The sequence below is a fragment of the Triticum dicoccoides genome, chromosome 1A (genome assembly GCF_002162155.2).
Source record: "Triticum dicoccoides isolate Atlit2015 ecotype Zavitan chromosome 1A, WEW_v2.0, whole genome shotgun sequence".
Lineage (NCBI taxonomy): Eukaryota > Viridiplantae > Streptophyta > Magnoliopsida > Poales > Poaceae > Triticum > Triticum dicoccoides.
Genome location: NC_041380.1, coordinates 436332182 through 436357952, shown reverse-complemented (window position 1 = coordinate 436357952; position 25771 = coordinate 436332182).

Here is a 25771-nt window from a genome sequence, read left to right as displayed (position 1 = left end):
TGAATTGACAACTCAGCTGCTAATACTTGAGAATATTCTTTGGCTCCCCTTGTGTCGAATCAATAAATTTGGGTTGAATACTCTACCCTCGAAAACTGTTGCGATCCCCTATACTTGTGAGTTATTAGATGTGTCTATTTTTGTAGTGATAGTATCTCATGGAGTCCCGTTTTGCGGTACGCCACACCCCTCCCAATGAACAGGACCGGCATTTCGACCGTACAGCTCCAGCACAATTCTGTTTCCTCCGTTTTGCGATATGCCACACCCCTCCCGATCAACAGGACCCCGTTTTGACCATAGGAGGTCCAAGAGAAGTCCGTTTCCTCCCTTTTGTGGTACGCCAGACCCCTCCCGATGAACATGATCCCGTTTTGACCGTGGCCGGTCGAACACAAGGACGTTTTCTCCGTTCTGCGGTACGCCAGACATCATTTCCATTGGTTGTTCCGTCCAAGCCGGTTGGCTCCTGATGAACACGAAGTATTCTATTGCCTCCCCATGAAAACGACAAATTCCGTTTCCTCCCCATGAACACGATAACGACACAGTTTCTCGGTTCCGACCAAGCCATGTACACGAGCCTGGCTGTACGTATGCGGGAGTAGGCATTCGAGACCCCGCCGTTATGTACATACGTGGCCGTATTTACTTTCTTGCACCCTGGCCGATGTACGTACGGGTACATCCTACGTGCGCGCCTCTACTATAACATGTGCGTGCCTCTACTATGACACGCGCCCTTCCTTACACGGCCACAGTTCATCGATGCTGCCTGCAGACGGACCGATCGACCAGTATGTACGTACACGTTCTCGACCAGAATGACAACGCTATGTATGCTTCGACCAGGTGGGTCACGACTATCAGGCACTTCTTTGCGTGCAAACATGTAGCTGGTGGGTCCCAGCAGTCAGGGGGGAACATTTTTTTCATGAAATACGGTGAACCATCCGGTGGGTCCCCGTTGTTAGGTGGAGGAATCTTTATTTTCCGCGTAATATGGAGGCACCTCCTTGCTGCGGCCGTGGACCCAGCTATCAGCCTCTCCACGTACAGTACTCTTCCGACGGAAGTCGTTCCTTGACCACGTTGACCACGCCGTGCCGAGTGCACCAGAGCGGTGGATGACGGCGAGGCCTAGGAAGGGGATGATGCAGAGCCGGGGAAGACAAGACAGTGGATGCCAACGCGGAGAGGAGTACAAGGGTTCACTAGTTCGGCTGCGGGGTGAGGTTGTCATCGCCGCAGGACCTGGCCAGCGGTGAGGCCTCAACGGCAGCACAGCTGGCCACTGGAGGAAGAAGCAGGCGGTCTCGCTGGCGCTGGTTTGGGCGGCTAGTGCAAGAAGAGCAGTGATTGAAGAAGTAGCAGGACTATTCGATTCAAATCCAATGGTCACTACTGCTAGAATCATTTTTTGACTATGTTGACAAAGCTCTGTGTACGCGTCAACTTAGTCGGGCCACAGGTCAGCCTCCCAACCGGTGCGCCCTAGATGTCAGTGGGAGGAATCATTTTTTTCACGTAATAAGGAGGCAGTTGATTGCGTGCGGCCAGGACAGCGAAGGGAGTAGGGTGGGCCGGGGAAGCCTGTGCGGCATCACAACGGGCCACAAGAGGAGGGAGCAGGCAGTCCCGCTGGCTCTAGTTTAGGCGGCTGGAGCAGGAAGATCAGAGATTGAAGAAGCACATCGGCCGTTGGATGGACATCTAATAGTCACTTCAGCTAGAATCGTGTGTTGACTGACAAAGCCTTGCGTAAACAAGTTAGACTCGAAATATGTGACGTGTACAGCCCATTTGCTATTATTTTTATAATTTTTACTCATTTTCTAATTCATATTGAATTTATTGGAGCCCATTTCCATTTTTAGAGTTGCTGCACATTTTCTGGTCAGTACCAGGGTTAAAACATTGAACTAAATATGTGCGAAATTCTGAAAATTCGCAAATTTTTGCTGGGGAACAAAATATTCTTAATTCAAAAATTAGTAGCCATACTAAAACAAATTTAAAAATAAATTAGTACTATGTCATGTTAAAATCCAATAAAATATAAAATATTAGTGGAGAACAAAAACAAAAAAAGAAACTAATTTCCCATTTGCTATAATTTTTTTTGAATTTTCAACCCCTTTGATATTACTTTTAACAGACACTAACCATACTCTTTGGCCAGACCAGAATGCATCCCTCCTCTTCTTGAAAGATTTGCGGCCTAGTAAGTCGGAGAAAACAAATAGGCCTAGCTTGGGTATTCTTCAAAAAGAAATAGTGGGCTACCTATTTTCCCAAAGAAAAAACTGCTAGGCTGATCATGCTGTTAGACGGGCCACAGAGACCGCACAACCCAGTTTATAGCCTGCTCCCCCGAATTACTACTCAAAAGAATAAGTTGTGCAATTCTGTCGTTAATTGACTATACGTTGAAAATGATGTGACCTATCAGAGAGGCGATACCGCAGTTGAAGAACAGAATTAGCCTAAAGTCTTTATAATTCGTAGATCTTGTGGGCACTTGGCAGATTGCAACATTGAGCAAATCAAACTTGGTATCATGTTGGCTACTGTAAGATTCCGAATATTCTGGGTCGTGGTGCCAAAGCAGTACAGTGTTAATCGAACGAAGGGGGATCAATCATCGGGTGTAGACATCCACGAGCATCCAACTACCGCGATCGTCGACGAGCACCATCCAAGACATGTTCATGCGGGCCCAATACATACCGTTAATGTAGATTAGGGTGACAGGGATCAGATCACAGTCAAGGGGGTTGATGCTCACCACCCTACGATCGTTATGCTGCGTGACACACCGTTTCTGAAGATTAGGCAGCATCAACAAGCAAGGAGCTGGCTTAAAAAGCTCTAGACTTTGGGCTTTGAGTAAAGGGTAAAGCCCTGACGAGCACGCGGCGAGCGGCATGGTACTAAGATTGTCCACACACGAAACAATGAGCTTGATTACCTCTGTGGGGAGCGAATTCTAGCCACTCTTTCGGTGGATGCTGCTTGGTTCCCATTGTTAGTGCTTGGGTTTCAAATGAGGGGGGAGGCGCCTTAGCTGGGACGGAAGATTGGACGAGATTATGTGCGGACAAAGATGGAGAAGAGAATATGTGCTGCGGGAAGTGGGCGGGTGATGATGACTACAACATGTCGCTTGACTTACGAGACACATACCAGCAGCATAGGGTCATATCGATCCCATGACAACTTGCTTGATTGATCAAAGTCTTGGTACTCCCTACAGTACCTACTATTATGGCCTAACTTGCTTGAGTAGAGTAGTAGTGGAGTAGGACTCTGCTCTACTACTAGCACCGGAGGAGTAGTATATTCTAATCTAAAATAGTTACAAACTTCAATGCCCGAGCATGGAATGACTACAAACCGCCATTGGTGCTAACAACAATCCCCAACAAACGTTTGCTGGGAGACATGGCAGTTGCAAACACCCGCGACGCAGTTATAGTACGTGTGTAAGGATGGCGGTTTCGTCAAATACTATGGCTTAAAAACAGACCACCGACGGATGGGAATCTGACGGTTACGTGGGATTCATTGGGATTGAGCACCAGAGGCTATAACTTGCACCTGCTAACCACTAACAATGATACTAATCATAGTTATAAAATGGTCAAAGGCTGTGTCTACGTGGTGTTTGGAATTATATGCAAAAAAAATTAGCAAGATGCCCGTGCATTGCACGGAACATCAAGATGCATTTTTTTACAAAACACCTGTTGTGATTGACCCATGTAGGAGTAATCCCATGTGTAAAAACTACTGATATGTCGAGAATTTATCGGAAAATGGTATCTCGACCATTTCATAAAAAAAATGATATCTCGAGAAAGATGATAGATAAGGTGAGGAGAAGTGGGGCGTGGTGGTGATTGGGGGTCGGACTGGGCGGAGGCATGAGGATGGATGCCACCATGCTAGATTGTTCCACAGACTTCCTTTTTTAATTGCTTAGCAATGAGGTTGTGGGAGATAGGGATGAACGAGGCAAGGCCTTATCTGCAAATGTGGAGAGAGTTGCGGGTATCTTTTGTAAAATTGTCATAGTTTCCTTTCTATCCGTCAGATATAGATCAGACAGTCTATATTATAAGATGGAAAGCACACCATCATCACCAACTCGGTTTTTTCTCTACTCCTACTCCTATAAAAGACTTAGTTGGTGATGGTGGTGTGTCTACCATCCGCCATTTCTTACCATTAGATCTGCATCTAATGGATGTGATGTAAGTTGTGGCCTTTTGCAAAAAATCCCACTTCTCTGCTCCAGTTTACACGAAACCCCTTAGTATCTTGAAACCAACAACATTCCTCCCTTACTTCATCAAAACAGCCCAAAGAATATATTTGGAGAGAAACATAAGATATTTTTAGAGATATATATATATATATATCAAAACTAAACAATTTTCTTTCAAATTTGTGAATATGTATTATTCTACTTTGGATCCGTTGCAACGGACGGGCTCATTGTTATAAAGGTTTATCTCTTGCATCGTCCGCAACGAACACCTGGTGTACTGGTCCGAGCAGGATGCTCGCAGCGCAATGACGTGAGTTCGAATTCTGTCCTAAACTTTAGCTTTTTATATTTTTTAATATATACTTCTTTCGCTACTATACTGGCAGTGGAGCCCATAGAGTACTTAGAATACAAGATTAAGGACGGATTTGTTTCTTTGTAACTTTCTATACGAATCTGTAGCCAGCATGCAAGTCATGTACACTGTACTGACAGTGGAACCCACAGAGTACATAGAATACAAGATTAAGGATGCAATTAACTTTTTATATAGGGAGAATCATGCATGCAATTAACTCAAATGGATTGGACATGACTCTATTATTCTCCAACGTCAACCAGAAAATTTCGTCCCGCGGGCCGGAGTAGGTTTCTCTGTTTGCATGCGGGTTTAACGGAGGCGTTTAGTGGAGGCGAGGAGGCTTATTCAGTCGGTCATGCAGCAGACGGCGCAGTACTATTCGATTTGACAGCTACTACTAGTATATTATAGAAAACAAAGAAGAGTAGTAGAGATAGAGATAAGAGTAGAGATAGAGACTAGGGAGGGGCACCATCTACTGCTTCGTGTGCTACTCATGCGCTACATTCGGCGGCCGCAACGTCCCCTACAACCACTCCCTCATGCGATCCATTCAGCGGTGCTGTTGAAATTTGGGGAGCGTAGTCTCGCGACTACTGACAGCGACGACTTCACCGACGACGACTTCTTCCCCAACCTCGGCAACCTCTTCCTCAATGCCAACGGTGCTGCTCCCGTTGCACCGTATGTGTTTCTGTCCTTCCTGTTCGAAATCATGGTAGAATTCATGTTTCTAATCTGTGTCCTAGATTCGATCTGTTCATCTACTATGCTAGTCGACATGATTAGTTTAATCTCTGTTATAGCCGTCATGATTTATTTTGTGCTTATTCCGACTAAATCTCGTAGTAACTTGCTCATATATGCAACTGGCGCAACGTCCCCTACAACCACTCGCATTTCATGGACGGCCTGGTCGATGCCTCCAAGGAGCCCTTCGTCTACTGCTATGAGTGCCCGACACCATTTTGGGTCTCCCCGGTGGACATCGTGCATCACCTCACGCAGGTGTGAGGCGATCACTACTAGCCCTTGGCGGAGAACATCAAGTACGAGACGTGCTACCCATTCACCATGCCATGGTCGCTGGAGGATCACCACCGCCTGCTAGTCTCGGAGGAGGACGGAAGCGTATTCCTCTTGATCGTGGGCATCGGCGAGGCCCGCGCAGGCTGCCGCCCCGTCTCTGTATTGTGCGTCAGGGGCGATGCCGCTGACGCTGACACTAACACGAGGCCGATGTACGGGTGCGTGCTCACTGTTACTACCCCTCATAGGTACATGGGCGGCGACACTGGCTACATGAAGTGGACTAGGATTGTGCCGAGCTGGGACCTTCCCGCCGATGTGGACATGGAAGACGCATGGTATGATCCCCCCCCAACGTGGTGCACGGGGACTCCAAGGAGGTTTACCTGGACATATGCATTACCAAGTTAAATGTTGATCATTAGTCTTCGCTCAATGTAATCCACTGTCTAAACATGTGGAGACTTCCATGCATGATCTTGCTCTATTGGAGTATCGCGCATGAATAAAAGTGTATCCACTTATGGTTTAGTCTAGAATCTTCCATGCATGAAATTTTTACTATAGTACTGGTGAAAGACTTATGATGAACCATTTATTACATCTCCTCTGCCCCATTCCATGTCATCCTTATTGAATCCCTCCGTCTAGGTGTATAAGGGCATGGTTAATACTTAATAGTATAGCCAACTGTTGACTATAAGAAAGTGCCATGTCATCTGTAGCAAACATGTATAACAATCGATACTCAAAAACTAATTCTTAAAGATCATATCTGGCAAAGCACAATAAGTGTTGTTTATTCACAAGTTTTGGATGCAGGTTGAATAGTTGAACGCTTTTGTTTGCAAATGATACTTCTTCATCTATTTCACCCAGATGTTTGTGAGCTCTAGAGATGAAATAATATGCGAAGAAACCTACCGATACCCGTTACAAATGAGATGACCCCCACATCCTTTTTCAAAATAAACAACTCCCCAATCAATGCATTTCACTGTTCCGTGCAACGCACGGGCACCTTACTATAGATTAGTATGACCAAAAATTGAACTAACATTATATATAGTACGATAAATGCTAATGCATGTCACCTAAAATTATATCATTGAAATCTATGTTCAAATATGAATCCAACGATATAGTTTTTGTTGACATGCACTAACATTTTCTCAGTTAAATCTTCAGTCTCACCCCGCTTGTGGCATGGCAGTAAAGCCGTCATATCACAAAACCCAACCACTCCCAGTAATAAGTGGCCTGGTAAAATAAACGGACAAGCAACCATCACATCCCCCCATCTTTTTTGCATTTCATCTCTCTGCATTTAGTTTCTCCAGTTCATCTTGCACACTCGATCCCTAGCTACTACTCCTAGTGTCGGTTCTTTTGGCATCTTAAAACATAAGCCGTCTCTTCCCCATATTTTCCCATAAAACTAGTCATAGTGCAGAGTAACATTAAGACGCCTCACTCATTTATTTGGGCTTCTAAACTACCAGTACCTTCGTCCTGGTTTATACATCACCATTGTAATTTGTGCTAAATTTTGACCAAAGATTTAACTAATAAAATGTTAGTGCATGTGAGATGCACAAACATTTCATTAGTTAAATTTATGATCAAAATTTGACACAGATTACAATGGTGTAACGCCCATGATGCGGTTATATCTCCCACGTATCGAGGCATGACACGCATTGTGGTTTTGTCGCAAGAAGGGTCATCTTCACACAATCCCATGTAATGAACAAGAAAGGGATAAAGAGAGTTGGCTTACAACCGCCACGTCACACAATTCTTAAATAATTCATACATCATCCAAATACACACATAGACCAAATCCGAATTAAAGGAAGATAAACCCCAAATGCTAGATCCCCGATAGTCCCAAATGGGCTCCACTACTGATCATTAGGAAATGAAACATAGTAACAACCAAGGTCATCGTCGAACTCCCACTTGTGTTCGCTAGCATCACCTGCACTGGTATCATCGTCACCTGCAACTGTTTTGGAAGTATCCGTGAGTCTCGAGGACTCAGCAATCTCAAAACCTGTGAGATCAAGACTATTTACGCTTATGGGTAGGGTAGGGTAATGAGGTGGAGTTGCAGCAAGCGCTAAGCAAATATGGTGGCTAGCATATGCAAATAAGAGTAAGATGAGAAGCTACGCAATGGTGGAAAAGTTAGAAGTGATCAAGAAGTGATCCTGAAACTACTTACATTAAACAGAACCCAAACCATGTTCACTTCCCAGACTCCACCGAAAAGATACCATCATGGCTACACACGAGGTTCATTCATTTTAATTAAGTCAAGTGTCAAGTTCTCTACAACAGATATTAACAAAATTCCCATCTGCCACATAACCACATGTACGACTCTGGAAATTTTATACCTTGCAGGGGTGTCCCAACTTATCTCATCACAAGCTCTCACGATCAATGAAGGATATTCCTTCTCCTGGAAAGACCCGATCAGTCTCAGAATCCCGGTTACAAGACATTTCAACAATGGTAAAAGAACACCAGCAAGACCGCCCGATATGCCGACAAATCCCGATATGAGTCGCACATATCTCATTCTCAGGGCACACCGAATGGGACAAGCTTTGAGTAAAACCATCCCTCAAGTTTCCCCGAGGTGGCCCCGCAGGCTGCCCGTTTCAAACCAACACTCAAAGGAGCACTGGCCCCGGGGGGATAAAATAAAGATGACCCTCGGGATTGCAACCCCAAGGGAAATTTGTGGGTTGTTATGCAAATGTAAAATCAAGGTTGGGCCTTGCTGGAGGAGTTTTATTCAAAGCGAACTGTCAAGGGGGTCCCATAACCCAAACCACGTAAGACACGCAAAATCAAGGAACATAACAGCGGTATGACTGAAACTAAGGCGGCAAGAGTGGAATAAAACACCGAGCAAAAGGCCAAGCCTTCCACTCTTTGCAAAGTATATAGATGCATTAATTAAAATAAGAGATATTGTGTTATCCCAACATATCCATGTTCCAACATGGAACAACCTGCAAGGCACCTGCAACTAGCAACGCTATAAAGAGGGGCTGAGCAAAAGCGGTACCTTAGCCAAACAATGGTTTGCTAGGAAGGTGGGTTTGAGGCTTGACATGGCAATATGGGAGGCATGATAGACAAGTGGTAGGTAGCACAACATAGCGATAGAATGAACAACTAGCAAGCAAAGATAGAAGTGATATCGAGGGTAATGGTCATCTTGCCTGCAAAGTTCTCAGAGTTGTCGAAAGCTTGCTCCTCGTTAGGGTACTCAACAGGTTCCTCATTCACAAACTCATCTCTCGGCTCTACCCAAAGCAAGAACACAAGAAACAGAACAACAATCAAACACAGTGCAATGCACAAGCAACATGATGCAAGACATGGCATGGAATGCAAGGTATGATGTGCAATGCATATGGGTACTTCGGAAGGGAAAAGAATGATCAAGGCATCAACCTGGCAAACCAAGTGTGTTGCTGGAAAGATGGGGTGATTTCGGTCGAAATCGATATTGATGTCTGCTACACAACCTTCTTCTTGTAGACGTTGTTGGGCCTCCAAGTGCAGAGGTTTGTAGGACAGTAGAAAATTTCCCTCAAGTGGATGACCTAAGGTTTATTCAATCCATAGGAGGCGTAGGATGAAGATGGTCTCTCTCAAGCAACCCTACAACCAAATAACAAAGAGTCTCTTGTGTCCCCAACACACCCAATACAATGGTAAATTGTACAGGTGCACTAGTTCGGCGAAGAGATGGTGTTACAAGTGGTATATGGATAGTAGATAAAAGTATTTGTAATCTGAAAATATAAAAACAGCAAGGTAACTAATGATAAAAGTGAGCGTAAACAGTATTGCAATGCTAGGAAACAAGGCCTAGGGTTCATACTTTCGCTAGTGTAAGTTCCCTCAACAATAGTAACATAATTGGATCACATAACTATCCCTCAACATGCAACAAAGAGTCACTCCAAAGTCACTAATAGCGGAGAATGAACGAAGAGATTATGGTAGGGTACGAAACCACCTCAAAGTTATTCTTTCCAATCAATCCGTTGGGCTATTCCTATAAGTGTCACAAACAGCCCTAGAGTTCGTACTAGAATAACACCTTAAGACACAAATCAACCAAAACCCTAATGTCACCTAGATACTCCATTGTCACCTCAAGTATCCGTGGGTATGATTATACGATATGCGTCACACAATCTCAGATTCATCTATTCAACCAATACATTGGACCTCAAAGAGTGCCCCAAAGTTCCTACCGGAGAATCATGACAAAAACGTGTGCCAACCCCTATGCATAGGTTCCCAATGTCACGAAACCCGCAAGTTGATCACCAAGACATACATCAAGTGTTCTCAAGTCTTTAAAGACTCAATCCGATAAGATTACTTCAAGGGGAAAACTCAATTCATTATAATAGAGAAGAGGGGGAGGAGAAACATAGGATCCAACTATAATAGCAAAGCTCGCGATACATCAAGATCGTATCGTCTCAAGAACACGAGAGAGAGAGAGAGAGATCAAACACATAGCTACTGGTACATACCCTCAGCCCCGAGGGAGAACTACTCCCTCCTCGTCATGGAGAGTGCCGGGATGATGAAATGGCCACCGGTGAGGGTTCCCCCCTCCAGCTGGGTGCCGGAACAAGGTCCCGATTGACTTTTGGTGGCTACGGAGGTTTCTGGCGGCGGAACTCTCTATTTATTCTCTGTTCAGGAAGTTTTAAGGTACGACGATATATATGGGTGAAAGGAGTACGTCAGGGGAGCCACTGGGGCCCCACGAGGTCCCTAGGGGGGTGGGCGCGCCCCACACCCTCATGGGCAACTCCCGTATCTTCTGACGTGTGTTTCCTTCCAAAAATAACTTCTCCAGTTGATTTCGTTCCGTTTCGACTCCGTCTCATATTCCTTTTCTTCAAAACACTGAAATAGGCATAAAACAACAAATCTGTGTTGGGCCGCCGGTTAATAGGTTAGTCCCAAAAATAATATAAAAGTGGATAATAAAGCCCAATATTGCCCAAAACAGTAGATAATATAGCATGGAGCAATCAAAAATTATAGATACATTAGAGACGTATCAAGCATCCCCAAGCTTAATTCATGCTCATCCTCGAGTAGGTAAATGATAAAAAGATAATTTTTGATGTGGAATGCTAGTGGGCATAATTTCAATGTAATTCTTCTTACTTGTGATATGAATATTCAGATCCGAAAGATTCAAGAAAAAATAATAATACTTCAAGCATACTCACTAAGCAATAATGTCTTCTCAAAATATCATGGCCAAAGAAAGCTATCCCTACAAAATCATATAGTCTGGCTATGCTCCATCTTCACCACACAACATATTTAAATCATGCACATCCCCGATGACAAGCCAAGCAATTGTTTCATACTTTTGATGTTCTCAAACTTTTTTAATCTTCACGCAATATATGAGCGTGAGCCATGGACATAGCACTATAGGTGGAATAGAATGGTGGTTGTGGAGAAGACAAAAAGGGAGAAGATAGTCTCGCATCAACTAGGCGTATCAATGGGCTATGGAGATGCCCATCAATAGATATCAATGTGAGAGAGTAGGGATTGCCATGCAACGAATGCACAAGAGCTATAAATGTATGAAAGCTCAACAAAAGAAACTAGTGGGTGTGCATCCAACTCACTTTCTCACGAAGACCTAGGGCATTTTGAGGAAGCCCATCATTGGAATATACAAGCCAAGTTCTATAATGAAAGATTCCCACTAGTATATGAAAGTGGTAACTCAAGAGACTCTCTATATGAAAACATGGTGCTACTTTGAAGCACAAGTGTGGAAAAAAGATAGTAGCATTGTCACTTTTAATTTTTTAATTTTTTATTTGGCCTTTCTCTTTTTTATGTCCTTTCTCTTTTTTTGGGACAATGCTCTATTGAATGATGATCATCACACTTCTATTTATTTACAACTCAATGATACAACTCGATACTAGAACAAAGATGACTCTATATGAATGCCTCCGGTGGTGTACCGGGATATGCAATGAATCAAGAGTGACATGTATGAAAAAAATAATGAACGGTGGCTTTGCCACAAATACTATGTCAACTACATGATCATGCTAAGCAATATGACAATGATGAATGTGTCATGATAAATGGAATGGTGGAAAGTTGCATGGCAATATATCTCGGAATGGCTATGGAAATGCCATAATAGGTAGGTATGGTGGCTGTTTTGAGGAAGGTATATGGTGGGTGTATGATACCGGCGAAAGGTGCGCGGTATTAGAGAGGCTAGCAATGGTGGAAGGATGAGAGTGCGTATAATCCATGGACTCAACATTAGTCATAAAGAACTCACATACTTAATGTAAAGATTTATTAGTTATCAAAACAAAGTACTACACGCATGCTCCTAGTGGATTGATTGGTAGGAAAAGACCATCGCTCGTCCCGACCGCCACTCATAAGGAGGACAATCAATAAATAAATCATGCTCCGACTTCATCACATAACGGTTCACCATACGTGCCTGCTACGGGCATCACAAGCTTCAACACAAGCATTTCTCAAATTCACAACTACTCAAATAGCATGACTCTAATATCACCATCTCCATATCTCAAAACAATCATCAAGCATCAAACTTCTCTTAGTATTCAACACACTCATAAGAGAATTTTATTATTCTTGAATACCTAGCATATTAGGATTTTAAGCAAATTACCATGCTATTTAAGACTCTCAAAATAATCTATGTGAAGCATGAGAGTTCATCTATTTCTTCAAAATAAAACTACCACCATGCTCTAAAAGATATAAGTGAAGCACTAGAGCAAATGACAAACTACTCCGAAAGATATAAGTGAAGATCAATGAGTAGTCGAATAATTATGCAATTATGTGAAGACTCTCTAACATTCAATAATTTAAGATCTTGGTATTTTATTCAAACAGCAAGCAAAACTAAATAAAATGACATGACGCTCCAAGCAAAACACATATCATGTGGCGAATAAAAATATAGCTCCAAGTAAAGTTATCGATGGACGAAGACGAAAGAGGGGATGCCTTCCAGGGCATCCACAAGCTTAGGCTCTTGGTTGTCCTTGAATATTAACTTGGGGTGCTTGGGCATCCCCAGTCTTAGGCTCTTGCCACTCCTCATTCCATAGTCCATCGAATCCTTACCCAAAACTTGAAAACTTCACAACACAAAACTTAACAGAAAACTCGTAAGCTCTGTTAGTATAAGAAAATAAATCACCACTTCAAGTTACTGTAATGAACTCATTATTTATTTATATTGGTGTTATATATACTTTATTCCAACTTCTCTATGGTTTATAAACTATTTTACTAGCCATAGATTCATCAAAATAAGCAATCAACACACGAAAAACAGATTCTGTCAAAAATAGAACAGTCTGTAGTAATCTGGATCAAACATATACTTCTGGAACTTATAAAATTATAACATAAATTGCTGGACATGAGTAATTTATCTATTAATCATCTCCAAAAAGAATTAACTAAATATCACTATCCAAATAAAAATGGTAGCAATTATCGTGAGCGCTAAAGTTTCTGTTTTTTACAGCATGATCAACAAGACATTCCCCAAGTCTTCCCAAAGGTTCTACTTGGCACAAACACTAATTAAATACATAAAACCACATCTAAACACAGGCTAGATGAATTATTTATTACCAAACAGTAACAAAAAGCAAGGAACTAAAATAAAATTGGGTTGCCTCCCAACAAGCGCTATCGTTTAACGCCCCTAGCTAGGCATGATGATTTCAATGATGCTCACATAAAAGATAAGAATCGAAACATAAAGAGAGCATCATGAAGAATATGACTAGCACATTTAAGTCTAACCCACTTCCTATGCATAGGCATTTTGTGAGCAAACAACTTGTGGGAACAATAATCAACTAGCATAGGAAGGTAAAACAAGCATAACTTCAAAACTTTAAGCACATAGAGAGGAAACTTGATATTATTGCAATTCCTACAAGCATATATTCCTCCCTCATAATAATTTTCAGTAGCATCATGAATGAATTCAACAATATAACCAGAACCTAAAGCATTCTTTTCATGAACTACAAGCATAGAAAATTTACTACTCTCCACACAAGCAAAATTCTTCTCATGAATAATAGTGGGAGCAAACTCAACAAAATAACTATCATGTGATTGAAAATAAAGATCAAGATGACAAGTTTCATGGTTATCATTATTCTTTAAAGCATACGTGTCATCACAATAATCATCATAGATAGGAGGCATGCTTTCATCATAATAAATTTGCTCATCAAAACTTGGGGGACAAAAAATATCATCTTCATCAAACATAGCTTCCCCAAGCTTGTGGCTTTGCATATCATTAGCATCATGGATATTCAAGGAATTCATACTAACAACATTGCAATCATGCTCATCATTCAAATATTTATTGCCAAACATTTTATAGATTTCTTCTTCTAGCACTTGAGCATAATTATCCTTTCCATCATACTCACGAAAGATATTAAAAAGGTGAAGCGTATGAGACAAACTCAATTCCATTGTTTGCAATTTTCTTTTATAAACTAAACTAGTGATAAAACAAGAAACTAAAAGACTCGATTGCAAGATCTAAAGATATACCTTCAAGTGCTAACCTCCTCGGCAACAGCGCCAGAAAAGAGCTTGATGTCTACTACACAACCTTCTTCTTGTAGACGTTGTTGGGCCTCCAAGTGGAGAGGTTTGTAGGACAGTAGCAAATTTCCCTCAAGTGGATGACCTAAGGTTTATCAATCCGTAGGATGCGTAGGACGAAGATGGTCTCTCCCAAGCAACCCTGCAACCAAATAACAAAGAGTCTCTTGTGTCCCCAACACACCCAATACAATGGTAAATTGTATAGGTGCACTAGTTCAGCGAAGAGATGGTGATACAAGTGGTATATGGATAGTAGATAAAAGTATTTGTAATCTGAAAATATAAAAACAGCAAGGTAACTAATGATAAAAGTGAGCATAAATGGTATTGCAATGCTAGGAAACAAGGCCTGGGGTTCATACTTTCGCTAGTGTAAGTTCCCTCAACAATACTAACATAATTGGATCGCATAACTATCCCTCAACATGCAACAAAGAGTCACTCCAAAGTCACTAATAGCGGAGAACGAATGAAGAGATTATGGTAGGGTATGAAACCACCTCAAAGTTATTCTTTCCAATCAATCCGTTGGGCTATTCCTATAAGTGTCACAAACAGCCCTAGAGTTCGTACTAGAATAACACCTTAAGACACAAATCAACCAAAACCCTAATGTCACCTAGATACTCCATTGTCACCTCAAGTATCCATGGGTTTGATTATACGATATGCGTCACACAAACTCAGATTCATCTATTCAACCAATACATAAGGCCTCAAAGAGTGCCCCAAAGTTCCTACCGTAGAATCACGACAAAAATGTGTGCCAACACCTATGCATAGGTTCCCAATATCACAAAACCCGCAATTTGATCACCAAGACATACATCAAGTGTTCTCAAGTCTTTAAAGACTCAATCCGATAAGATTACTTCAAGGGGAAAACTCAATTCATTACAAGAGAGAAGAGGGGGAGGAGAAACATACGATCCAACTATAATAGCAAAGCTCACGATAAGAGGCACATTTGGAACTAACACAACTACATAACTTGTTACAGCCCATAAGACTTCAGTCAGAGGAGAATGATGTTTGGAAATGGCCATCCAAATCTGGAGAATATCAATCTAAACTCTATTATGAGTTCACCTTCTCCCATTTGAGGATTTACCCTATGTTCAGGTATATTTGGAATAGTTCCTGTACCCTCAAGATCAAGGTTTTTGGATGGCTTTTATTGATGGATCGCCTCAACACACGAGACATGATGCAGAGAAGACACTGGAATATCCAGGATGATATTTGTGTGCTATGCCAATCTTCACTTCATGAAGATAGAGTCCACCTTTTCTTCTCTTGTAACTTTAGTCAAAGAGTTTGGAATTATCTTGGGATTTCCTGGTCAGCGACACCCACTCAATCTACTTACATAATGGCTGCGGATTCTAGGAGAGATTTCAACAAACCTTTTGTTTTGAATAAAGAGCTGTGAGGTTGTTGCCATGCAGTACATAGTAAAAAAATAGCAAAGCTTGCGATACATCAAGATCGTATCGTCTCAAGAACACGAGAGAGAGAGAGAGAGAGAGAGATCAAACACATAGCTACTGGTACATACCCTCATCCCCGAGGGAGAACTACTACCTCCTCGTCATGGAGAGCACCGAGATGATGAAGATGGCCACCGGTGAGGGTTCCCCCCTCCGGCAGGGTGCCGGAACAGGGTCTCGATTGACTTTTGGTGGCTACGGAGGTTTCTGGCGGCGGAACTCTTGATCTATTCTATGTTCTGGAAGTTTTAAGGTATGACAATATATATAGGTGAAAGGAGTACGTCAGGGGCGCCATAGGGGCCCCACGAGGCAGGGGCACGCCCTAGGGGGGTGCGCGTGCCCCCCACCCTCGTGGGCAGCTCCCGTATCTTCTAACTTGGGGTCCAAGTCCATCAGGTGTGTTTCCTTCCAAAAATAACTTCTCTAGTTGATTTCGTTCCGTTTCGACTCCGTCTGATATTCCTTTTCTTCAAAACACTAAAATAGGCATAAAACAACAAATCTGGGCTGGGCCTACGGTTAATAGGTTAGTCCAAAAAATAATATAAAAGTGGATAATAAAGCCCAATATTGCCCAAAACAGTATATAATATAGCATGGAGCAATCAAAAATTATAGATATGTTGGAGACGTATCAGATATAAGGGTCACCGAAAACGGATGCACGGTTTGCAAATGACAAGCAAAACAAGAATGATGCAAATCTGCGATTAACAACATCATAGCACATATAATGCAACAAGAAACTGTGCTACAACACGCCAACATAGCAACAAAGCACATTACCATAAATTACAGGTGAAGCTCTACAAATCATGAACACTGAGCTCCTACTAGAACTCACTAGAACAAGCTCAAAATAGCATGCAAAAATGCAAATGATAACAGATTCACAGACTTAGAGAAAATACTGAACATGTCAAAACAGCATCATTTAGCAATGTTTAGAGCTGACAAACAACATGCTACATGAGCATGTCATGGCAAAAAAGGCATGGAATGCTATTACTAAATGCATATAACAGAACTCCCTTACTGAACTTCACCCAAAGATGCATGGAAAAATGATTTGGCACCCATGCAAACATGGCATGTTATATGATCAGTTTCAGACTTAGAATAAAAACAGAGCATGGCAGGAACAGATTCATGATAACAACTTTGCAAGCTTAAACCACTCACCACAAAGCATTTCATGGTATAAAAAGGTAACCAACATGAAGTATAAATATTCAAGAAGCTAAGCATGGCAAGAAAAGGTTCATAGGGTACATGTATCACTAGCAACGCTCATGGAAAAGTTGAATCTCATGTTAACAATCTACCAGGAACAATATTTACCAAAAGTAGAGCATGGTAATGACAAGATAGAGTATGCCATAATTGGAACCAGAGACATGAATGGATAGAGCAATACCACATCCTCAAAACATTCTTACTGAACTATCTCAAAATGTCCATGGCTCTCATGGTAGCAACAAGTTTAGATAGCATCAAAATGTAACAGGAAAAGACTTAGGACAATATTCTATGTTTCTGAAATCAGCAACATTATGAAGCCTACTTTGCATGTTTGTGCTAGTCACCACATTGCTCACAAAAATATAGGACTAGCACCACTTTAAAGATGGCATGATGGAGCTCATAAAACATATATACATCATGCTCATAGGAAGCACACACAAAATGCAATGAAAACGACAAATCATCAAGTCATCCAGCAGACAACAGCATATAGCACTTTTGCAATGAGGATTAGGGCACTAATATGGATAGTAACATGCATGCAAATGACACTAACATGAAGAGTATCATGAGACGAACATTTTCATATATCATATGCGCAAAATGGAGCTACGGTCATGGAGATATATCATGATGAACAAATACACATGATGTTAGGATTTCAGGACTCTGACGAAAAACGGGGTCAACCTTCTAGGGTTTCGGCACGTATTTCGATGATCGTCGGATGAACTCGCCGGATCTATGCCTTAGTGGAGGAAGATGGCGGCGGGAGTGCGGGGGAGGTCCGGTGAGGTGCTGGGGCGCCGGATCTGGCCGGATCCGGGGCCGGAGGAGGAGCCGACGACGAGGAGGCGGTGTCCCGCGGGAGGTGGCGGTGATGTGGCAGCGGGCGGCGGCGACGGCGCATGGTGGCGGGGCACGCGAGCGAGCGCGGGGTCTACGCGGGAGGCGTCGGGTGGGCGGTGCGGCCGGTTCCTGCCCAGAGGGCCCCGCCTAGGCCCCTGCGGGCCAGCGCGGCGAAGTGGGCGCGGAGCGGTTTGGCAAATGGCTTGCTTTCACGTGGCGGCGGAGGGGGCCGGCGGACGCGTCTGGCAGTGGTGAGGATGTGTCCGGCGGTGTGGAGGGAAGAAGGTTAAGGTTTGGACTGTGGGAATTTCGGGGGGGGGGAGGCATATTTACAAGTAGCACCAAGCGAGAAATCAGCAGAGAGAACTCAAGCGAAGGCACAAGGAATACCCGCGTGGTGGGGGAGAGCGCGAGGGCGGAGGGGGAGACCGCCATTTCCAGCCGGGGGCAGGTCGAGCTGCTGGTGGAGTCGCCGTGTTCCGCTCCCCTCCTCCTCCTCCTTCCCCTTTGTACTAGTGGCAAGGCGCCGATCTGTGATGTGGTTGAAAGGATTGAGTGACCACTCCACTGATTTCGTTTACCTTGCCATCTTAGGAAGGGAAGGGCAGAGTAGGTCCCGCCGGAGTGGGAGGGGGCGGTGGCCACCACCACCACCGTCCGTCCAGGTTCACGTCAGTCACCGGCAACTGTAGCCATGTTGCCCATGTGCCCATCCTTGATGTCTCTCAAAGATCAGTCTCTATTCTCTGTCTTTTCTACACAATACAGGAAAGGTCATCCAATTCTGCATGAACTAGAGCCTGCACCATAATCTTGGCCATCTCACGGCATGGCTGAATTTGTTCATTTATCTTATGTAAGATGCCAAGACGAGGTTCTAGGCTAGTGTTGCTAGCAGGAACCATAGAGTTGGCAACATATGGCATAATCTAAAGAGCGGCTGAAGCTGAATCTTCTGTGCTTAAAGTGCAATTTACAGGAAGGACTGTTCCAAAATTCATGAACCTAAAATGGAACATGAAATGGGAGCTGAGCAGATTCCGTTGCTAAATAATTATCCCGCACTATGTTGTTGCTAGTGGAGCTACTATAGTAGTAGTATTTCATCAGGGGTTAACGGTAGTTACTACTGTATTTGACATGAGACTGAGCACCATACAAGCTATAAAATGGCAGCTCATATTCAGGGAAACTTTCATGGTAGGTGTGCAACAAAATTTCACAAAGAATTGTCAAATGTGAAACTTTCAAAGAGGTCAAAGATTTCAGTTCAAGTCTACACAAAGCTATCAAAATATGAAACTTAGTCATGTTGAACGTTTCCTCAAATTCACAACTCGTGAAGACTAATTTGAAATATGGTGAGACCCTTCGTGTTGCTTTCCCGTCAGAAAAAACAGAGTACTGGAACTGATGTCCATATGTGTTTGTGCTGAGCGTGTTTCGTAGACTAAAATTTACACTTTTTTGGGTGTGCCTTTTTCTCGTAACTTTTCGATGGTTTACGTATCATAGCCCTCGAACTTGCATGGTTTATATCATTGAGCTGAATGATATTTATTTTAAAACAATATGTTTTGTGTGTTTCTTTTTTTTGAACTCATTTTTTTTGCAATGATGTTTTGAACTTCTCGCGTTTTGCAACTTGGACTTTTACCATTTGAATTTCCGTGGGTTTTTCTTTTGTTTGAGCTTTTTTCCAAACTTATCTGAGACGTCATGTTTGAACATACAACTTTTGTAGTTGTGAACTTATCGTTTTTTCCATTTATTAAGTTGCTTTTTTCCTCCGAACATTTACTGGTACAATTTTTTTTTTGCAAATTTATTGTCCCTTGAGTAAGAACAGATGCAATTTTTAATTTTAATTTTATGGTACTTATGGTACTAGAGAGTTTGTACTTCTTAAAAAATAATCACTCGATGTTCTTTTAGTTTTAGTTTTTAATTTTCTTTCTCATCCTTATCTTTACTGACGGTGTAATCACCATCGTACCTTTATGGTTTATATAGTTGAACGGACTTACATTTTTACCATTCCCTTCTTTTTAAAACTTATATGTTTTCTTCTCCAAACTTCCTACCTGTCGAGAATTAGAACTTATTTATTTTTACATTCGTACTTCCAAGTGTCTTTAATGCCATTTTCTATTTTACTTTGTTTTACCTCATCAAACAGGCGCACAACACATTTGAAGAAACAAAATACGAATCTTTGAAACACTAGGGGTATAACCATTGCACATGACTTCATGTGTGCCTTCATCATAGAAAAATATGCTGAATATCGCTAAGTTCTAAGGTTGAACAAATGAATCATACAGAATATTGTGAACACGCCGCATTTTCTCACTAAAACAAACTTCTATACTTGCATACAACCCTCTTTGAACTTGGACGATGAACACTGCTCAACTCGAACGGAGGAGGTAGTCATTGCTTTTTAACCATGAATGCTTCTAAAGACACTAGGAATTGCTTCAAAACTGCTTTTATACTTTTTAACATGAGGTTTCTCTCAGCTGGGCCAAGAAGCAATGCATACATAATATTTTTATTCTGCAAGAATGAAACACTCCAATAATTAACAACTAATCTGTCATTACATGCAGAACAATTTCAGTTTTGAGAACAAACTTCCATTGATATGTTAATCTCTCAATAGAGGATAGGATGGTTCAGGGATTAGCATTGGCATTATTGGAAACCATGGCCTTTAATGAAATGGTTCAGGGATCACTCTCAGTCAGCCCCATTGCTACTTGTGCTACAGAGAACATGAATATAAAGCGGATGGTGACTCATCGATTTTTCTTTGTGATATATAGAAACTTACGGAATTTTGAAACTTGCACTAACGATATTTAGGTGATATATCTAAACTTTATAGGATTTTGAAGAAATTCACTGCAAATCATTACTTATTTAGGTGATATATCTGAAGTTACAGAGTAATATCGAACTACAGTGGACAGACCAACAACATAAATCCTCAAGCAAAGCTCACAATCTCCATGGAAGATGCCTATGAATTCACCATGGAAGGGCATCCCACTCCCCCGCTCTATCTGCTCCCACTCCCTACACACACACAGAGCAGAGAGAGGATGAGAGGGAGATTACTGAGGTGGATCGAGGACAGAGCACAAGCGGCCTGCACGTAGCTCTTCTCATGACCGGCTGGGTAGCGTGCTGTTGTACTGACGAGGCAAAGGTCCAAATATATCGCCTAAATAAGTTCAAAGAATTTTACAAAAACAAGTAGGGAACAAATAGAAAAGTCATGTATGGCTATCAAGCACAACTTATATATATAGGACTAGTAAGGGTCTTAGGAATCGACTACATTATTTCTGTCAACTCGATCTTCATCAGTACTAGAATGACTGGACAAGAAGTTTAGATTTGTAGCAGCACACACACCAAACTTATAGAATTTTTCTTCAACGTTTTTAGGTAATTGCATCGGTACTAGTATAATTGGAAAAGTATTTCAGATTTGTAGAAGCGCACACACGAAACTTACAGAATTTGATGGAAATGCACGAGTTCTGATTTATCAGTACATAGTTTTATGGAAATGCATGAGTTAACTCCTTCTAGGCACTATCTGAACATGGTGAAGACTAGCAAATGTAAGGATAGGTAGAGAACACTTAATATTGAGCTTTTTTCCAAGTATGTGTTGAACTGATATATTTTTTGTCAATGAACAGTTGTAGTATAGGTACTAGAGCTACCAGCATCTTCCTATATATCATGATAAAAAGCAAACAAACTTGCATACTAGAGAAAATTGAACTGACAATAGATGAAATTTATACTTTTTGGGACTGATATCATGTAATACCTCATCCAGAAAGCATGCCAAGTGAAACGTTTATTTTTTTAGTTGAAGAACTAGAAGTCTTGCAGCACAAGAGGCACGGCATGGTGCTATTAACTAACTTACAGAGATCCTTTCTGCTTTGTAGTAGTACCTGAGGTTACAAGGGTCAGAAATTTACCATTTGACGGCCTTCATGCCACCAGCAGCGCTGGAGGTGACCTCCTGTTTCCTGCTGTCGGCGGGGAACAGGAGCTGGATCAACGGGGAAGAAGGTGGCAGGAGCGCCTTGTCCATCCGATCTCTCATGCGAGGGCAGTGCTCGACGTCGAGGTGCAGGGCGCCGAAGGAGATGGTCACGCGATGAGGAGGAGCAGGATGGGGCAGAAGTGGTTGTTGCCGATGCTCCGCCCTCCATCGGCGACCCCCGCTGCAGCGCGTCGTGGGAGGTGGGAGGAGCCATGGCGCGTCGCCATAGGTGGAGGCTCTATATTTATGTTGATAGTACCATAATATCATTGCAAAGTAATGGTTGTCAACTGCATCTTGCAATTCCAAACAAAACCATAGTTGAACTTAGACCTGACAAAAAAGAATAAACTCGCACTGACAAATGGATGAATTTCATGTAGAACACCTTTCTCCTTTAGGCAGTTGATTAATGCCACACACATGGACAAGACAGTGTGCCAAGAAATCAAATTGCACAAGTCAGAAGACACAAATTAACACCATGATAGCCGCCCTAGACCACGGAATGGATGGAAGCACAAGACGATAAAATAAAATAAGAATTGGCTTGAACTTAAACAAAAATGATAATTGAACTGAACTAAAATTAGATTCTGGACTGAATAAAAATAAGAAACATATAGCAAAATTAAATTGTATAAACACAAGCATTTTCAGCAATCAAATTTTCCTCTTGAGTATGTAGAGGGACACACCTTGTTTTGTCTAGCAGATTCCTACATCCAAGCAAAGAAGTGGGTATAGGACAAGGTACATCAGCCCAAATTTTTGTACTTCTCGTTGCATTGCTTCAGTTTGGTTCCAAGAACACTATGATGTAGTTCCGGTTGCAGACCTAGTCGTCACGGCGTGCAGGGACCATGGAGGAAGAGGATCTAGAGCAGAAGCTCTCACACGATGAAGTTGTGGACGACGCTGAGCATGTCGGTGGACGCATGTTCGGAGAAGTTGTAAAATATCTGCAGAACTGAAGGATATGCTTTTTGTATTATCTCTAGTCACAATGAACAAAGTATTTAGAACTGACGCATATATGATACTCGATCAATACTAAAATGGACAATATTTGTTAAGTTTCTATGTATGAACCTACCAACTTTCTAAACATGAACTTCTCCCTAGGGTTATTCTTCGGTATTGAAATATGTGCAGGCAGAGCAGATATATCAGTAATAGTTATATCGAGAGGGTTTACTTCAACCCCTACATTTTTCATTCATTAATAACTATCTGTAACTTGTTATTCATCAGTACTAGTACGACTAGACAAGAAGTGCAAATTTGTAGCAGCACACAGATTGAACTTGCATAATTTTTCTTTGAACTTTTTTTAGGTGATATATCTAAACTTACATAATTTTGAAACATGTACTGATGATATTTTTGCGCACACACCCAACTATCTTATGTTTTCTCATGAATTGAAAAAATAACACAAACCAAACTAATAATGAGTTTAGTACAGAAAACAAGTCTCTTCTCTAGGCTTTAAGACAAATACCTGTCGAACAAAAAGCACAAGATAGCAGTGCTGCTTGAGGTGCGGGGGAAGAGGGACAGTACAAACAAGTGCAGCTCAATGATACCATATGCTGCAGAACAAATTTGCCACTTGGGACTGAAGAAAGAAATCACACAAGATGAGCTGAAAATCATAATAGAATGACCATAGCTATAATATGAACTGAATATATACCATAGGAGCATGAACATCCAGGGGGAGGTGTGGAAAGGTTGAGATGGGCACCTCCCGAGCTGCGGCATCGAACGGCTTGGCACTATGTTGTTGAACGATCCGGGGTGGCAGCGGTGAACGGAGGGCAAGTTGGGTTGGTGGTTGCCGCGCTGGAGATGGACATCAGGGACGCTGCGGTAGAAGAAGTGGGTCACACCGGCGACCTGCCGATGTGCGTGTAGGTGGTTTGCTGGTAGACTAGAGCCGGGGGAGATGGGAAACAGGGTGGCGGCTGGAGGCAGTGACTGCAGAGAGTGGTTGGGGATTGATGATGAGATCAAGAGGAGATGGGGGCGACAAAGGCTTGTGAAGCAGCGGCGGCGCCAACGCGGCCGGCAACCAGGAGGTTGTGTGCGAGGCGACAGCGCGGTGGAAGCAGCGGGGAGGTTGGCCAGGCGGCGCGGTGGAAGCACGGGGGCGGCGCTCCGATGGGAGCCGCGGGGAGGCGGGCTGGTGGCACGGTGGAAGCAGAGGGGCGACGCCAGCGACGGGTAGAAGCAGGGGTGAAGTCGGCGATGCATGGAAGCAGGGAGGCTGGGCCCGGCGGCCGGCGGCGGGTGGGAGCAGGGGGTGGAGCCAGCGGTGGGCGGAAGCAGTGGGGAGGCGGTGGGGAGTGGGTGGGCTTTTTCTCTGTTTCGTGCCACATCATAGAATCACCACATTGTGCAAAATGGATCGGGCCTCTATAAGGGCCTGATGGTAACAGAATAATATTCTGTTACTAGTAACAGAATAGCCATGTCCTATATATATATATATATATATATATATATATATACATATATGGTGACGCTAAAGTGAGCGGGCGCGCAAAATAGCTAATCATGCGCTCCGGTGACTGCGCCTTCCGCTCACCTAATCCAGAGGGTCTGCTACTCCTCGTAAAACAGTTGGCTGAAAACGTAATGTACATAAATGAGTTACTACCAATTTTCCCGTCTCGCATGCAAAGCAGCCGTCTGCTAATCCTAGTAAATTTTGTAGCAAACACGGTAATGAAATCAAATGTATTACTGACTATCACACCACTCCTACTCCCTGCTAAACAATAACATGGTTGCCATTCTTATAGGTGATCATAAAACAATTACTATATATGGTGTATTCCAGTAATTTCTCTTATAGTAAAACTGCCGGTCCAATTGATTGTCATATTTTTTGTCAAAGATCAGAACTTGACAATGCAAAACTACTATGGGCAGGAGTATAGTAATTGAAGTAAAAGAGTATTTTAGTAACCCTCTCATTAATTCTAGTAAGAAACAGAAAGCATATTTTAGGTGAAGTAAAAGAGTAGTGAGGACTGTTGTAATTCGTCTGGTAATGTAAAAATCAAGCTGGGACTAAATGGGAGTTAAAAATAAGGGAAGTTTAGGAGTATTTTGATTGAATATACCTATTGCGTTAGCACTCGCAATGAGGCAATTTCTTTTATTAGAAAATTGTTTGCGTACCAATTATTTGTTAGCTGTCAATGCGTGAATCATGGAGTACAGGGCTACAACCCATAATTGAATGATGTTACTTTCTTTTAACAGAAAATTGTATTGCATGGTAATTGAGTTACGACTAGGCATGAGCCAATTACTATTGCTTGTCAAAAGGTAGGTAGTAATCACATTACTATACTCCATTTCTAACTTACTATCAATTTACCATGCCTACCCGTATTGCATGGTAATTGAGTTACGACTAGGAAGGAGCCAACTTCTATTACCTATCAAAAGGAAGATAGTAATCACATTACTATATTCCCTTTCAAATTTACTATCAATTTACAAGGCTGACCAGGGGCTGTTGCGTTCAGTGTAATTAAGGGTGGGGTTGTTTATTGGCTACCGTAACTCATTTAATTCCATTACATTTTGTACCAACCGTTTTACGATGATTAGCAGGCCCGATGGATTAGCGGTGCGTCACGTGGAGCGGTCGGAGCGCACAATTAGAGTTTTTGCGCTCCCGCTAACTTTAG